Raw genomic sequence first — 17,897 nt, 5'->3', positions numbered from 1 at the left:
TGAAGAAACTACAGTTTTCTGTGGTGTGAATATACCTATTACCTTTTGGCATTAAAAAACCTCCAAACTCGTAAAACCTTACCATATCAAAAGTTAAGTCAATCCCTAAATGTTGTTCCTGTACTGGCAAAAGTTTTCAGCAAAGATTTAGTTCAGAGGAAATACCATTACTAGTACTCAACTGTAAGTGTGTCTATGTTGAATTGATAGGCTAAAGCATCAAGCGAAAAGCATGTCTTAAAATCCAGTGGTGGTTTGATGGACACTTTTTTCTGGAGCAGCTCCCTTCCCTATGATGCATGTTCAGTTGCACTGGTGCAATGATTTGGGGACTACACTACAAAGCAGATGAGCACATTGCTCCGCTTTATAAGGGACCTTGAGAAAAAGAGAAAGAAGATGGGTAATTTTCCAGGGTTGTTAACCCAGGTCGGTATTCAGTCCTACAAAAAACTATAAAACCACAATGGGAAGAAAAGAGGTAGAGACAGGTGGTAGGTTGTGGACAGGGGTGGGAGCTACTTAAGGTCAAATTTGCTACCAAGAAAAATACTCATGGAAGTCTAAATTGGTGTTAGGCAGGAGTTCTGTGCCACACTCAGAACTATTAATTTAATTAATTTATATTAATCCTAATACATGCAGAAATTAAATAATGTTAAGTTAATATTAAACACCCTAAATAAATATTAAATAATAAAATTATAACCTTGATTTAATAGTCCTTTAAAACTGTAATCTAATAAAACTAAAATTCATGTATATAGAATGTATTTGTATTTTAACATCTTTAAAGAACTGCACCTAAAAATATAGTATGAATTCTTATGCAGGAAGACAGTCACTTATGTGATTTTTCTGTTGTATTTGGAAGGAACTGTGGGATGGCATCATGGATGTGTATTTTCCTCTCATCCTATTACATACACAATAAAGCTTTCAGAATATTTTAAAATGTCATAATAAAAACTATATAGGAAGCAAAAAAATAGCTGAAAATCACAGAAGTCTACTTTCTAAGGCCTGCCTCTGACCCTAGACACAACCATTAGCATAGAAACTGCACTTGTCTTACAGATATGGAATATGGACTTCAAGCAACGGCTGCCAAAACACACATTTAATGAGGGTAAAGTAATAGAGCACTGGAGCATATCAGCTAGTAAACTTCTCAGGATTACTCACCTCATCCTTTCGAGTAAACCATCAACATCATCCTTTTGAGTAAACACACAAGCACGCAGTGCCAGCCAAAAGCCACATTAACCTATTATTGAGTTTAAAGGCAGATTTTAACTTCTAGACTTCATATTGAGGGCTGAGGGTGGTTCTCTCCCCTCTGGATGCTACACCAGAGCTCAGGATCTCGTCCTTTTTTCTAAGCTGCACCACAGCTTGGGCTTTTATATTAAAAGTATATGGCACCACCTTTGAGGGTGCATGGGGCATTTTGGGACAGAAAAGTCAGGAGATGAACTGAGAGGGATCACCCCAAGGAGCAGCCCCCGATAAAGGTGATGCAGTGCTGTGAGAAATGACGTTGGAAAGGGCGGTCAGTCTCACCACCAGTGTAACACATACCACGAGGGCAGAGATCACCACTGCAATGCTTCAAGTGTGACTGTTTAAAGACACACAAGTCAGACCTAAAGAAGGACTTGGATGCCTGAAACTTGCCGGCTTCTCCCAGCTACTTCCGTCAGCACAAGAAAAGACATTGACTCTCCCCTACAAACCCTCCTCTCTGGCCTCATGTGCATTTAAAATTGAAAACATCAGTTGGAAACCAAGAAAAATCGGTTCACATATAAATGAAAAAAATTACACACAAACTAATTCAAAACATGAAATTATGAGTGACGATGAGAAAACCATGAACTGTAATTAAAGTTGCACCTCTTACTATTTTCCAGAGCAAAACATTAATTACCTGAGTGGCTGCATTTAATCAGAGAAACATTAAATTCTGCAAGAGTTAAAAGCTATAGAAAGTTGCTGTAACGTCGTACAACTACAGATCTGGCTTGACTTTAAAAAGAGGTGATTCAAAGTACAGGTGCAACAGACTGAAATACTTGTCTTTTATCCCTCAGTGGGCAGTACTGAAGAGTAGGGCAGAAAATGGGATGTGTTCCAGTCAACTGCAGAGGAACTGTTGTACTCATTTTATAGATTAATAAGATATTTGGACAAAGATTTTAACAACAGAAGCAATAACTGAAACAGTAGCAGGCAATATGATCTATGAGAAAACACTGTGGAAGTCTTTTTAGCTTTTGTTTTATCAAATAACAATTTAACAAAGTAGTTTTGTAATTTTTCATTTTTGTCCACAAGTACTTAATGACAAGCACAGCTCCAGAAGATATCTCTTACTATCCGTCTGGACTCCGATTTCTCACGCAGAATGAGTGTATCGAGGTTTTAATATTAAATAGCTTACTCACAGCACTTTCATTCAGACTCACACGCTAGTTTTCCTTCTTCATAAAAAGGTATTTTTGGATACATGGCTGAAGAGCCAATCCACAAAGTTGCCTTCTGAATGCAGCAGCTGAGCGCAACAGACGATCTCAGAGTTATCCGTCTCAATGCGCTCGGAGGAACGCATGTGTGACACCCTGCACATCGTTCTGAGCATAATGGGAAATGCCATCCACGCCAGCCAGGCTGGAAAAAACCTTTTTTCCTGATTGGCTGCTCATCCCAAACTGCCTGGCAGAGGTTTGAAATATGCAATGCAGGGAAGTGATATTCTGTGGCATTCATTCAATCTACCTGCACTACACTCCAGGGAGCCATGCTATTAAACAACAGCCCCAGTGGGTCAATAAAGTTAATTTAATTAAATTGCTTTCCCTCCCACTCTTCCACCCAGAAAGATTTAGGGCACAGGGACACATTGCTGCTTGTAAATAAAAGGATGATTTAGCTAATCATTTGCTGAAGACATATTTTTGTCAATAATTCTATACAGAAGGCAGAGAGCTAGTTTAAATTAAAGCAATAATGTATGATAAGGGAAGAGACAATGCCTACTAATGAATGGCCATTAATATTTTTCAAGGAGTGCCAATTAAATGCACTACTTAAAAGTTAAATCTCAGAGATTGCACTTTTTGATCCATAAAATGGAAATTACAATTGCTTGAGTGTAATGTTATAAAGCATACTATCATTATTAGAAGCATAATGAATACACATTCTTAATTTGCTGGGGACTGACCTAGTCCCTTTCTGGTCATTTTGATCTGTGCACTCTCACTGCCTTACAAGAGTCATGTTTTAGGAACCTCTAGTCTAACCTTTTCTATGTCAGTATACAGAAAATATCACCAATAGTTAAGGATAACAAACATTACAGTTAATCCAATGTTTACAGATTATTTGCAACCTTATCATACTTTTAAATCCTCAGTCTGAAACCTCTGAGGCCACTTGTCTATTTGAGGCTAGATAGTTTGAAAAGCCACAATTAAACTGATGTAGCTCTTTCACTCAATGATATTTAGGCATTCTTATTTCTTTTTCCTCAGAAACTCTACTGCTTGCTCACTCAGAATACAGACCTGTGTTCTGTCAGGAGTTGCTCTGCTGTTATGTGTGCAACCTCTGCTCTGTCTCCAGCTTTGCCCCAAATCTCCCTTTGCATACACTGAGCAAAAACCTGCCAAGCATTGGCAGCTAGGCTCTCTAGAGACTTCTTCTACGTTGATTATAATCTATTCCCTCTGAGCTTTTACCTGCAAGTAAATGGGCCTTTTTTGTTTCTTTTCTGCAAATATCTTTACTGTTCCCTGTGAATAACAAGGTCTTGGAGGTGGTCTGAGTTCTTATAAGCAAGTGAAGAGAGAGAGACACTTGTAAAGGCATGTAGGCACCGTCTAATTTAGGAAGTATGAAAATACACTGCAAGGTGGAAAAAGGTCCCTCTATGTCCTCACAGCCAGCTCTTGCAGTACAGCCAGTCTCTCCATAAACCTGTCTGCCATGGAGTCTGAGACTGTCTTTTCCTCCCAGAGCTCAAATCCTCTTTCAGTATTGGGTTTGCTGCTCTTTGTTCTATTCAGCCTCTATCCACCCAGGACAAGTGGAACGTCTGCAACCCCAAGCCAGTGAAATCACAAAGCTGTGTAGCCTTATGATAGGGCCCTTTCTCTGCTTTTCATACTGAGTATTTTGTCAGTTACTTCTACCTAGCACAAGCTGGAATAGCAACAGCCTTCCTGCACATCCTTTTCCAGTATTACAGAAAGAAGCCTGGGGAGAGCATTACTTAGATTTGAATGTCACTCCATAAGAACTCCCACTGAATACTCTAAGACAAGACTAAGATTAAACATATTATTTGCTGTGATTAGGAGTGTTGGAATTCAGTTGAAATGAACAGCCACCTGTCTGCTTCATATTTCAGGATGTGTTACTTCATCAACGCCTTGTCAAAGTTGAGCGTCCACAATGAAAAATGCATTTACAAATACAAACATTAAATAACTAGGTTCAGAAAATCAATACAAAACTAAAAATCACCTATCTAGGGAACTGTCTGTCGAAAAGACTGAATTCATTTAAATTAATGGCACAATGCAGTGGACAGGTGGGCAGGATGCTGAGCACTGTAGAGTCAGAGCCAGGAGGTCTGGTGGGATTGCCTGTCCCTCTCCTTGCAAAGTTTGTGCAGCACCCGGGGGTGATGCACTTAACCTCCAGGAGAGGAGGATGATACTCAACTGCTTCTGGTGCACGTTTCTGCCAATGGATCTCAGCCTCAGAGAAAGAGAGTTCTATTCACAGCATCCAGAGGTGCCAGCAAGAGGAGGACTTGCTTGTAGGACAACAGTGACCTTTTGGCTAGGATTGAATAAACCGAATAAGACTCTTAAGGAAGTAAAAGGGCAAAGAAATTCAAAGCTTCTATTATAAAACAAACAACATTGAAATGGAAACATTTTTTTTTAACTGGTTTAACTCCATATGGAGGAATAAAATAATTCAATATGATAGCAATTATATTTACATATTTTCCTTTCCTTTTTTTCCCTTCAATTCCCCAAGCCTGATGAAGTTGATAGGCCAGGAGACAGATACTCTGCACTTTTATTTCAATATGTAAGTCTCAGTGAATAGTAGGAAAACTACAACCATTAGCAAAAAAAAAGAAAGAAAGATAAAAATATTAAGAGGATAGTATTCTTAGGATAATTAAATGGCTTGGTTCCTTCCTAATGAATTGTACTTCTGGCTCCTTGCACATTTGTACCCTGATAAGATGGGCCAAGAATGTGTCTGTATCTGCCTAATAAGCATTGTTATCTTTTAACTGGTTATTAGTACTACAATACAAAAATAATATTCATGTTGAACTACACAGGACTGCATTTCACCAAACCTGCTCTTAAGCTGGACTGGGTCTGCCCTGTCACGTCACAATGGGGGAATGATAGTTTGGAAGCGGCACTCCTCCTTAAAAAGAGACCAAACACTCACTCTCTGCCCCAAATTCTTTGGGCTGTCAGGAATTTGCAACCCATTGCCAGAGCCCCAGGAGGAGCTGCTGGAGGCAGGGTGTCACAGACATAGACCACAGCCCCAGGGATCCCAGCTGCAGTGACATCGATTTCTTCTATTTTTAATTGCGTGGGTGATGCAGTGCTAGCCTGTTCTGCAGCCAAAGGGCCGAGACAGACACCCTGACCCTGCAGACCCCTCCTAGGCCAGGCTCCTGCGCCCACTACCAGGGCTGCTGCTGGGCATCCGTGATTTGTGCCTATGGGAAGAGGCTGAGGGAACCCCAGTCTTGAAGGTTCAGCTCCCTTTGCCCGCTGGAGAGCAGGAGGGGAGCAGCAACAGCAGCAGCCTGTCTGTGCGCTGTAAGGAGCAGACATCACTCGTTTCACTTACAGGAATGAGGATAGATATTCACAGTGACCTTACCTACATTTAGGCACTTAACCAAAACTCCTGATTCAGGAGAACAGTTGCCTTTGGCCGCCAACAGAAAGAAAGAGACACATCTGAAGGCAGGCCTACAGGCCTCCCAGTTCTTCTCTGTGTTAATGGGAAGAAAAGCTTCAGATGAGGGTACCTCTGAACTTAGGGGCCTCAGTCCTATGCCAGAAGTTAGAATCATAGAATAGTTTGGGTTGGAAGGGACCTTCAAAGGTCATCTAGTCCAACCCCCCTGCAATGAGCAGGAACATCTTCAATTAGATCAGGTTGCTCAGAGCCCCATCCAGCCTGGCCTGGAATGTCCCCAGGCATGGGGCATCCAGCACCTCTCTGGGCAACCCGTGCCTGTATTTTACTACCCTCCTTGTAAAAAATTTCTTCCTCATGTCCAGTCTGAATCTCCCTTCTTCTAGTTTAAAACCATTGCCCCCTGTCCTGTCATAACATGTCCTTCTAAAAAGTCTGTCTCCATCCTTCTTATAGGCTCCTTTTAAGTACTGAAAGGCTGCAATAAGGTCTCCCTAGAGCCTCCTCCAGCCTGAACAACCCCAACTCTCTCAGTCTGCCCTCGTAGGAGAGGTGTTGCAGCCCTCTGATCATCTTGGTGACCTTCCTCTGGACCGTCTCAAATAGGTCCATGTCTTTCCTGTGCTGAGGGCTCCAGAGCTGGACGCAGAACTCCAGGTGGGGTCTCACCAGAGCGGAGTAGAGGGGCAGAATCACCTCCCTTGACCTGCTGGCCCTGCTCCTTTTGATGCAGCCCAAGATACGATTGGCCTTCTGGGCTGCAAGTGCATATTGCCAGCTCATGTCACATATTTGTCCACTAGTACCCCAAAGTCTTTCCCTGCAGGGCTACTCTCAGTCCCTTCATCCCCCAGCCTGTATTGATACCGGGGGTTGCCCCGACCCAGGTGCAGGACCTTGCACTTGCCCTTGTTGAACCTCATGATGTTCACATGGGCCCACTTCTCGTGCTTGTCCAGGTCCCTCTGGATGGCATCCTGTCCCTTAGGCATGTAGAGAGATGTTAGACAGATGTGAGTCCATGGGATTATTGAGGAATAAGAAAGGCTGTGAGGATGAGAGTGGTGATTAGGGCACCTGACAGCCCAGTAGGACCAGCCTGCTCCTCTTCTCCCACTGCCCTGAGCACCCCTGCACAGGGTGCCCCAAACTGCAGCTCAGGCTGTTACATTCACCCCAACTGGCAGGTACAGGGAGTGCTTGGTCCCCTGCAGCCAGGTACTACCCGGCCACAGCAGAAATGCTGTCCTGGCTTGGGCCTGGGCCCACAGCCGTGTTTCTGGGGAGGAAGGCAGAGCTGAAAAGAGCTTCCCACTGCCACAGTGGGGAAGTTGCCACCTGCTGGTTCAGTATCCAGCAAAGACAGGCAATACCTGCTCTGGCACAAAGTCTCCAAGGGGAAAGGTAACCCTGAATGCAATTTTTACACACCTGAACTGGGGTGAATTTCTGCCTTCTTGTGTCCACTGCCACTGTCATTTCTTGTCTGATTAGAGGCTCCCTGAAGCTGATTTTTTTCCACCATCCACCCAAACAGGTGAGTGTGACACTTCATTTTTACACATGCATTCACTTGCAAAACTCTGAATTAGCAAAGCCAGGTGTCACAAGTCCTCAGCATTTCCCGTAGACAAGATCTTTATTTGTTATACCTGTCAGCCCAGTCAATGAGTGCTCTATTACACTCTAGGCAAACACACTCCTTCAAGCCAGCCTCCAAACTACATCTGTCTGTTCAGCAATGCTCTACATCGAGCAACTGCTGTGCTGTACGGAAAGAAGATTGTGATCAGCACCATTTGTCTGCATAATTGCACTTGTTACTGGACAATTGTTGGGTCAGAGGCTAATGTTTTTTATTTATAGTCTTTCCACATTCATCTGAATTTTCCTGTGCCTTTTCCCATAACAAAGACTGCGATGCCATTTGGCTTCATACTGCAGGAAGTCTGCTATAAATCTGAAAAAATAAATATCTCCATTATGCTCAGTTGAACAGAATTTTACATTAAGGAGCTGGAGAGGTGCCTCAGATTCAAGGTGCATTTCCCAGAGAAAAGAGAGACCACATATGTATTTAGCTTCTTTTTTCTTCATATTGTGTAACTTCTATTCCTAGGAAAACGCATTGAATTCTGCTAATAGTATACAAGGAATTATACATATGGAAGATGAAGATCTATACATTTTCAAGACTGGCTTTCACTTAGACCTTTATTAACACCACTACCAATCAGAAATCAAATATACTTGCCTGGATGTTACTTTGTCTTCAAAAACTGAAATTAAAAAAATATGTCTCCCTTATATCTCAGGGTCCATATTATCTGGTTCTGAAATTCCCTAAATGAGAAAACATATTTGTTTTCTTTATGATAAGAATCCTGTTTATTTTCACAAAGATAATGCATAGTGTTTTGCCTTTTTGTTATGCTCATTAAATGAACAAGTCAACATCTAAGTGTAACACACTTGTTGCCTTAGAAAAGCTGCTATTTCACTTCTTTAACACCTCAAGTGTTTCCAAATAATCATGCAAAGTAGAGCTGCTTGCTTCATTTTCCATTGTTCTGCAAGCAGGCTGCATAGAAATTTGCACACCATTTTTGAATACAAGAATGGATTTTGCTCCAACTGTTTTTTTAACTAGACACATTTTTCAGATTAAATATTTATTTTTATTTTAAAATAGGATCATTTAAAATTAAACATGAAATTTTAACAATGTACTGCCACACTTCTTAAATTCTATAGGTTGATTTACATTAAATGACATCAAATCACTGAGCTGGGAGAATTTGAGTGACTGGAGAAAATGTTCTCTGATTAAGTGTGCAGTCCAAGTTTGATATCTGTAGCTTCCTCTGCAGGTACAGAGAAGGTATTTTCTTCACTTTATTTGGGTTAGCTCTGTTCAATATCTGGTTCATGCAAAACTATCTCTTGAGAGCTGATAAAGGCAGAAAATCTGATGTCCCACTGTAGGTAAAAGCTCCATGGCAGAGGCCGAAATCTGCTAATTCTAAAATCTTGCAGGATACAGTAAACAGAAAGAAACACACAGTGCTGTGTACTCAGTATAAAGAATGGTTCGTTTGACTAAGAAATCAGCTTAATATAAGTAATAAATAAAACAAATAAATGTGGTAAATATGAAATATCATTCATTGGTATCTATGATAACAAAAAGTAAAAATGAGGAGCTTTTTTATAATTCCCTAAATGCAACTTAATATAGGTCTACCTTTACAGATGGAAGTACCTGATGTAAACAAAATAATAGTCAAAATAATCTGTTAATCATAACAATGGAACAGGACTGACTATAGTGATCAAGGACTCTTCTCCTATCACCATTTTGACCTTGGGAATTATGCTGCCAGCCAATAATACTGTAAGCAACGACAATATGATGTAGAAGGAGATTATCCACTTATATTTCGGTAATAATGTACTTCCCAGTCTAGATTATCAAACAAGTGAGGTCACCCACCTTATTGTTTACAGCAAGACTGTGACAGAAAACTAAAATACCTTAATGACACTGAGAAGAACCAACCCTTTTCCAGGAAACTAATTAAAAACTGTATAAACAAAAGACAGAATGATTGCTTCAATTATGTTTCTTGCTTGCTTTTTCCCATGGTAAAACCATCAAATCGACTCTTGGCTTGTTTCAAAAAACCCAAAGCAGACTGAGCTCTTTGAATTTGTTGCAAACATTTTCTTCGGTGTACTAATGATTTCTGTGGCTCTCTTCCGACCCTCTCTGATTTTTTAAATGCCCTTTCTTAAAGCACGGGGCACCAAAACAGAGTATTCTAGCATCAGCCTCACCAAAACCAGACTTATGACTAAAGCAACCACCTCCGTTCTATGCAATCAATTTTCTCACTCAAGCTGCTTATCTGCTGTGATTCCTGAAATATTTCCTTCAAAGGTTAGGACTCCTTAGAACACAATTCCTTTTTCTCTCAGTAAAGCTAGTATTCTTTAACCTTAAATTCAGTATTTCACTTTATATAGATGAACTGGGGTTACCAAGCAACTCAGGTTGCTTGCTACAGCAAGTGGCCTGGACTCTTTGTATCATTTGCAAATTTCATTGACAATGACATTCTGTCAGCTCCCAGGTTGTCTGAAAAATACTGAAAACATATATCTAATTGTGAACCTTGTTGAAAACTGCTGCAAATGCCCTCCCTCAATTATGACTCCTCATGCCAACTATTTTCTGTGGTGTGCTCGTTTAGCTTGTGCTTATTTAGGATATGGTCTATTGACATTATGTAGGGTTAAATTTTCATCAGAACAATTAATAGATTGCAGTAAACTCTAAGAAATACTTTGCCTGGCAATATTGTAAAGCCAAAGTAGCTGAAAGGTACTGTAATCAGAAGTGAGAGATTTGGGTTCAAATACTACTTTGTAGAAGAGGTACAATAAGTAGAGAGAAGAGATAAAATAAGTAGAAGAGATACAATACAATACAGTGGGTGAGCAATTGGTTGATGGGCCAGGCTCAAAGGGTTTTAGTAAATGGGGTTACGTCGGGCTGGAAATTAGTCACTATTGCAGTCCCACAGGGATTCATCTTAGGGCCAGCGCTCTTCAATGTCTTTATAAATGACTTAGACTCAGGACTTGAAGGATTACTTAGTAAATTTGCTAGTGACACAAAATTGGGAGGAGCTGTTGACACTCTCGAGGGCAGAGCAGCCCTGCAGATGGATCTGGACAAATTAGAGAGCTGGACAATCACCAACCACATGAAGTTCAACAAGGGCAAGTGCCAGATTTTGCACCTGGGACACAGCAACTCTGGCTGTACGTACAGACTGGGGGATGAGATGCTGGGAAGCAGCTCCGCAGAGAGAGATCTGGGGGTTCTGGTTGATGGCAAGTTGAATGTGAGCCAACAGTGTCCCTGGCAGCCAAGAGGGCCAACCGTGTCCTGGGTGCATCAAGCCCAGCATTGACAGCTGGACAAGGGAGGTGATTGTCCCACTCTGCTCTGCACTGGTGCGGCCTCACCTGGAGCACTGTGTGCAGCTCTGGGTGCCACAGGATAAAAAGGATACAAAGCTACTGTAGAGTGTCCAGAAGAGGGCTATGAAGTTGGTGAAGGGTTTGGAGGGGAATCTGTATGAGGAGCGGCTAAAGTCACTTGGTTTGTTCAGCCTGGAGGAGACTGAGGGGAGACCTCATGGGGCTACAGCTTCCTCACAAGGGGAGGAGGAAGGGCAGGCGCTGATCTCTTCTCTTTAGCGACCAATGACAGAACCCAAGGGAATGGCAGGAAGATGTGCCAGAGGAGGTTTAGGTTGGACATTAGGAAATGGTTCTTCACCCAGAGGGTGGTGGAGCACTGGAACAGGCTCCCCAGGGAGGTGTCATTGCCCCAAGCCTGACAGTGTTCAAGAAGAGATTGGACAACACTCTCAGACACATGGTGTGAACTGTGGGGTTGTCACATGCAGGGACAGGAGTTGGACACAATGTTCCTTGTGGGTCCCTTCCAACTCAGGACATTTTATAATCCTATTATAAGAGGGAATTGACCCTGTGACTACTATAACTCTGTGCTACAAAATAAGAGTAGATATGACCACCACTACTTCTACCTATGCTGCAAGTCTGCCTATCCTTCTCCTTTGCTTTTGTAACATCTGCCTTAAAACATGATGTTATTAGTTAAAATCAATTAATCTGCCTAAAACCAAATGAAACGTCTTCCCCTCCCTCCACCCCCATTTCAAAATGAAACCCTCCTTTTCCTCCATTCAGACTGACTCACTATTTATTCCCTGGGTTGATGAAGTGATAAATCAGATTTGTGCACAGTCCTGATATGCTTAATGCCACAGAGATTCAGTAATTCAATTATTAGGCCAGGGTTCATTGTGTCAAACAACCTCAGCTTCCTTATGGTCTGCTTTTCATGGCAAACAGGCCAGAACTTCAAAACTGCATCTTAGAGAGCAACGCAAGAAGAATTGAAGCTGTTTGCTCTAGCCTGTCTTTCCTTTTAGTAAAATCCAAGTGAATGGTCAATTAAGTAGATAAGGAAACTCATATTGTTATAGACATCTCTGACACACTATAGTCCAGACAGGAAAGTGAACCACGCAAAAGAGCAGATAACTAGAAGAGAGATCACAAATGATATATTCAGTAAATCTACTTTCTGGGAAGAGAGAAATCCAAGTCATGACTCTATGTTTCTTTAAGACCCCAAAAAAAGTAACAAAAGTTTGACTACGTGATTATAGCCCAAACACCTGAAAAGCAAACAAGCAAACAATTAGAAAGAAGGAAGCTGATTTTGCGTTTGTGAAAAAAAGGCAAACTGAGAAAAATCATACAATTTCATCTGCTTGTGTAGAACTTGAAATTTCAGATGTTCAATCTATAGCTTCTAATAAAATTACGTTTAATTAATATAAATAACATAAACCCAAGGATTTTTATTCCTGCATTTTCACTAGTTTATGTGACCAGTTACTAAAACCTGTGTATTCTTTATATCACTTTTTCTGCTTTTATATGAAATAACACACCAGAAGTCTTTTATTTTGCAGACTACAGGTAGCTAAACTTGCTCAACTATGACATACAAAGTAATGAAATATTAGATACTGTATGACAAGTTCAATGCATTCTTTTCATCTTTATCTTAGAAATATGCAGTATCAAAAAGTGATAATATCCTAAAATTTCACCATGTTATCATATACAGGGTGATCAAATATGATTGCCAAAGCTGAGCCAGCCTGTAACCAGGCACTGAGTTTCATAAAATCTATCAGATACACTGAAGCAGAGCACATTCCAACAAGAAATAAATAACATAATATTTATAATAGCTATATGAAACCACAAAGAAAGACGAAGAAGTGTAGCAGTGATATGAGAATCTTCATTGCTATTTTGGTGGAGCAGTATCTGGAAATATATATATGTATATATATGTACACATAAAAATGTATTTAAAAGATCACTCACTTAAGAAGCCAGGATGAGTGGACTCCATTGTTTGGCAATAATTTTGTGTTTAAAAATGTAGTTTCTTATAAATCTTATTCTTTATGAACAGGAAAACTTTAAGAAGTTCTGAAGTTCTCCTTTAACAAGTCATCTGTCTCCGCCTTCCTACGCAAGTTGTACTTTTTCCTCAATCCAACTAGTCCTTCTAATACTCTTTCCTCTAACTGTAGAGGTTATCCTCAGAGACTATAAATTCTAGCAGTTTCCAAATTCTTCTAGCTTCCTTTCCCTAAGTCCAGTAAGGACTTCTAAAGTGTTAAATACTTTTATTTATCTTTTCTATAAAATATCTGTTATTTTTGAGAGATACCATTGTTGTATTTGTCTCAGAGTTATCACCTTGGGCTTTTCTCAGATTGAGAGGAGTAACAACTTGTAGGTTACTTTAAAAAGCTTTAAAAACTTCCAAAAGGAGTTTTCTCTTGTTTAGAATTGAAGGCAAGAATTAGACAAACTCCTCTTCCCATTTCCCAGTATAGCCACGACAGACTTCAGGAAATCTAAACATAATCAGAGATTAATAAAGTCCAAAGACCGTTTTCAAGGCTTGAGTTCCCCATTTTACATGAGTTTACCTTTGGAGTACTATGGTATGTGTATCAAGCCTGCACAGGCATGAGAACGTTTAAGGGCAAAGGTCTACATTTTGGGGAATGCAGGGGAATTTGCGAAAAACAATGCAGGAGAAAGTGAGTCAGGTATTGCTGCCATATAGATAACTAGCATAGGTATGGAAACAAGTTATATTGAAAGGTTATCCTAGTATAACTTGTTGTACTAGGCGGACTACGCTGTGTAAGGTAGTGATTTAGATGCAAAATCCAGATGTAGTACAAGTCTGAGACTATGCAGCTCAACCTTTCAAAGAGTCGGACGTGCAGAGGGAGTGCAGGAGACCAAATTGTCAAAGGAGGTATATGACCACAGCTTTTGTATCCATGTGAATCCTGGAAAACTTTAGGGTCCCATTAACTACAATGGGTAACCTCTGGATTCTCCCAGGAAGAAAAAGAGCCCAACTGCAAATGGATAAGCACTTCCAGACCCAGATGCCACACAATTCTAGTGACAGAAAAAAAGCTTTAACCATTTAACCTTTTACCAGGGAAAAGCCCCTGAACAATCAGAGATATGACGACAATCCCATGGGCGTTACAAGCTAGAATAGCCAGGTGATCCAATACTTCATTTCAATTATATCTCTAATATTGATAGGTTTCTTTCTAGCTGAGAAATATTAAGATTACTTCCATACTATTCAATTTGCACTCATATTCACTTGGCTCAGCAAATAAATCTAGTAGTCCATATAATAAATACAAGGATAAAATGCAAGGGGAGGAAACAAAACTGAGAATGAAGAACTTACTTGTCAGAAGACCAGTGATATTTAAAAAACTGCTGTCGTTGGTCAGTTTTTGCAGTCACTCTCCAGTCTCAAGGAAGAAATCTAAAGGTGTTGAGTATGCTCTGAAAAGAAGAAGAATCAAGGACTTAGTCATTGTAACACCTATCAAATACTAAACCAAAACTTGTAGAAAATAATTTGCTTTCCCATTTTATGAGGTTACTCATTAATAATTTTTTATTCCACCATTGAATCTCTGCAGAGAGTTTATGGGCTGCTACCAGTTGAACTGCTGAGATCAGGCTTCCTGGAGTGCACAGGGAATCAAAACAATGAGAAGAGTAATTATTTATTCTCTTGCATACCTGTATTTCTAAGCTGTTCCAGTAAAAGAACAGTGAAAATGAAAGAGGACCAGATTCTTTCTGGTTTAATAAACCAATATGCTGAAGTAAAATACTTTCCAAAACAGGCACATAAAATCATGTCCATAAATGTCTTTCAGATAATTGGCTAGAATTCATTGGCTATCTTTTGGACTAGCTCATGTGTTTGGCCTCCTTTTTTGTGATGTAATAGCTGAGGATGTCCCTTTGCACTCACAATATTATTCAGGATTCCAAGTCTAGCTCTGTCATTTCCAATTGTCCTTAATGGGCAGGATAGTTGACTGAGTCAAGGAGACATCTCAGCCCACCAAATCAAAACGAAACTGAGAGACTGGGAGATGACCAGTGCTTCCACCTATGCAGATGGTGGGAGAAAGAGGCAGAGGAGTTGGGAATGAACAAGGAAAGTTGAGCTGGGTGCCTGGCTGCTGGTCAAGGTCAACCTACCACAGCTATAAAATAATGTTTCCATTGCTGATCTCTCCCAGACCAGCAGGACTGAGACTGGGGGGTGGTAGGGGGGGCATGCAGGGAGTGCCATACAAAGAAAACTGTGCCTTTAATATATAGAAATAAACAGAATTAGTAAGGAACAGAAGTTCTTCTCAGAGAAAATGGTGTTAACAAGATATCTTCAAAATGCCCTAGCTTCTGTACTGCAGTACAGCCAAAAATTTGAAAATGAGATCTTACATTAACAAGCAAAAAGTCAAATGACTCATACTCCATGAAAGGAGAGGGCTGAAAACTTCATTTAAAATAAGATCTCCACTTTTGATCTGACACTGAGGTCTTTTAGGCCCATTAAGGAATTTTTGACAATGATGACTGAAATATAACATAGCAAGTGTTTTAAAGTCAAAGATGAGACTGGTTGACTCGCAGCAACATATTTATTCCATTAGCACTCCTTTTATAAACAACTACTTTACTTTCACAGTTAGGTTTTAGTGATCCTGAGGTGATTTATTTAATTCCAGATTTCATTAAGATCCACAACTCCATCTTAGCAACCATTATGATAGTAATAACACATTTTGGCTATAAAAAGAACCTAAAGGGCTATGCACCTCTATCTGATATTGAAGACTATGGGATGAAATCTTCATTGAGTTAGTACAGAAAAGCTTATACATTTGTTTGGATTCCTTTGGGTTTGGTTGGGATATGCTTTACAGTGGCAAAATTAGCAAAACTATCTTAGAAAAAGCTCATTGAATGAATTCTTTCCTGAATGACTTTCTTGTTAGAACTAATGTTCTGTTAAAATAATGAACAACCCACAAAAAAAACCAAAAACAAAAAGACCTCAACAAACAAAACCCAAAACCAAACCAAACCAAAACCCAAAACAACTAAAAAACCAGGGTCCATGGGAAATATTTGCACTGTCTCACATATTTATTGTGAGAAATCTCTAGAATAACAAAACCTAAACCAATATAAAATTGCCAGTATAACTGAGTGAATATTAAATTCTAACAACAATCATCCTTTTTACAGCCTAAAACACTCTTGTAATTAGCTGTGTTTTCATGGCTAAATAACTAACGTCTCGTGCCTGCACCCTGGGAAATCTATAAACACACAGTGAAATAAACTTCTGGTTGTGAAAGGGAGCTTGGAAACCACTTTATGAAAATGTCACCTAAATTGTCATCATCTGTCAAAAACCAAAATGGTATATTAGGAAATATTAGGAAAAGAACAGAAAACAGTAGAAGAAAATACAATAATACTGCCATAAAAATCCATTGCCCACCTAACATTTTGAATATTGAATACGGTTCCAGTCATCTCATCTCAAAATCACAGGGTAGCAACAGAAAGATAAATAAAAAGAGTGACAGGATGATCAAAGGTATGTAATGGCTTCTGTATTGTGAGGGAAAAAAAATAGCTTTAGGATTTTTCTATTGGAAGAGGGACAAATGAGGGAAAGGACTGTGTCAGAGCACCAGAAATTCATGAGCAGTACTGAGAAACTGAATAAAGTATGCTTTTCCACTGTTTTTCATAACACAGGAAACAGACCAAATAAAACAAGCAGTAAGCAAGTTTAAAACATGAAACCCAAGGAAGGATACTTTCCGCAAAGATCATAGTTAAATGGTGGAATTCATTGCCACAGGATGTGGTGGATACCACATACATGTGTGGGCTTCAAAAAGCAACTCACTGTGGTGATAAAAGAAACATCCACGAGCCTGTATTTTATACAAAGATGCAGAAACAAGACTTTAGCTCAAGAAGCACTACAGAGTGCTGTGGGATGACACCAGAGAAGTTATCTTTTTGTCTGATTTAAATACAGCTGTCACAATGTCCTCATTCATTTTGTTGTTTTATTACATTCTTGCTGATCTCTTGCAACACGCAGATATTAGAGAGTGTACTGTGCCTCCGGCTAGTGCACAAGGAAGGTTTTAAGGGCAAAAAATTCCCTATCCTTTCTCCACCTGGCTGAATGCAGTGACTCAAGGGACAGAGAGCAATAGAAACAAATTCCTGCCCAGCATGGCAGGCATGTCTCCTCTGCGACTACCTCACCTTCCCAGACACCCTTGGATAACAGGTACAAGGCTCTGTGAGTGCAACTGAACAATAACAGGGACCATGGTTCCTCTAGCTTGGAGGTGTCGCTGAAGTTAACTCATTCTACACCCTGCATCAAAGCCACTTCTATAAAGAATAAAAGATGGTTCATTATCGCAGGAGAGTCTCTCCTGAGGGGAACAGAAAGTCCAATGTGCAGAGTGGACCCACTTAGGGAAGCTTGTTGCCTCCTCGGGGCCCAGCTTAAAGAGGTGAAAACAAAACTTCCTTCTCTGCTATAGCCCTCAGACTTTATCCATTATTGGTTTTTCAGGTTGCAACTAGAAGTCCAAGGGCAATCGAAAGGAACTTCAGGGCCTTGGGATGACTGGTTAAGGGATCAGGAGCACAAGTAACATTGTCCTCTAACCTTCCAGTTGCAGGGAATGATGAGAGAAGAAATAGGAAGACCCAGCAATCACTACTTGACTTTGAGTCTGGTGTCACTTGCAGAATTTTGCGTTTCTTCATTACAGGTTGGTTTACATGACACCAGGCCTGCTGGCGACAGACAGGGTACCCCTCTCTTAAAGAAGGAAAAG

General features: G+C 40.2%; 1 protein-coding gene across 21 annotated transcripts in view; it reads right to left on the bottom strand.

Moving 5' to 3' along the window:
• Positions 1 to 17,897, bottom strand: part of LOC135986103 (poly(rC)-binding protein 3-like) — a 525,102-nt gene that overhangs the window by 172,204 nt on the left and 335,001 nt on the right. For all 21 annotated transcript variants that reach the window (XM_065629897.1, XM_065629900.1, XM_065629902.1 and 18 more), the window contains one exon: positions 14,393 to 14,493. The gene's annotated coding sequence lies outside the window, so the exon portion shown is untranslated. The remainder of the gene's footprint in view (positions 1 to 14,392; positions 14,494 to 17,897) is intronic.

Source organism: Caloenas nicobarica, chromosome 2, assembly GCF_036013445.1.
Source record: "Caloenas nicobarica isolate bCalNic1 chromosome 2, bCalNic1.hap1, whole genome shotgun sequence".
Classification (NCBI taxonomy): Eukaryota; Metazoa; Chordata; class Aves; order Columbiformes; family Columbidae; genus Caloenas; species Caloenas nicobarica.
Note: the sequence above shows the minus strand (reverse complement) of the source record. Positions and strands in the feature narration are given on the sequence as shown.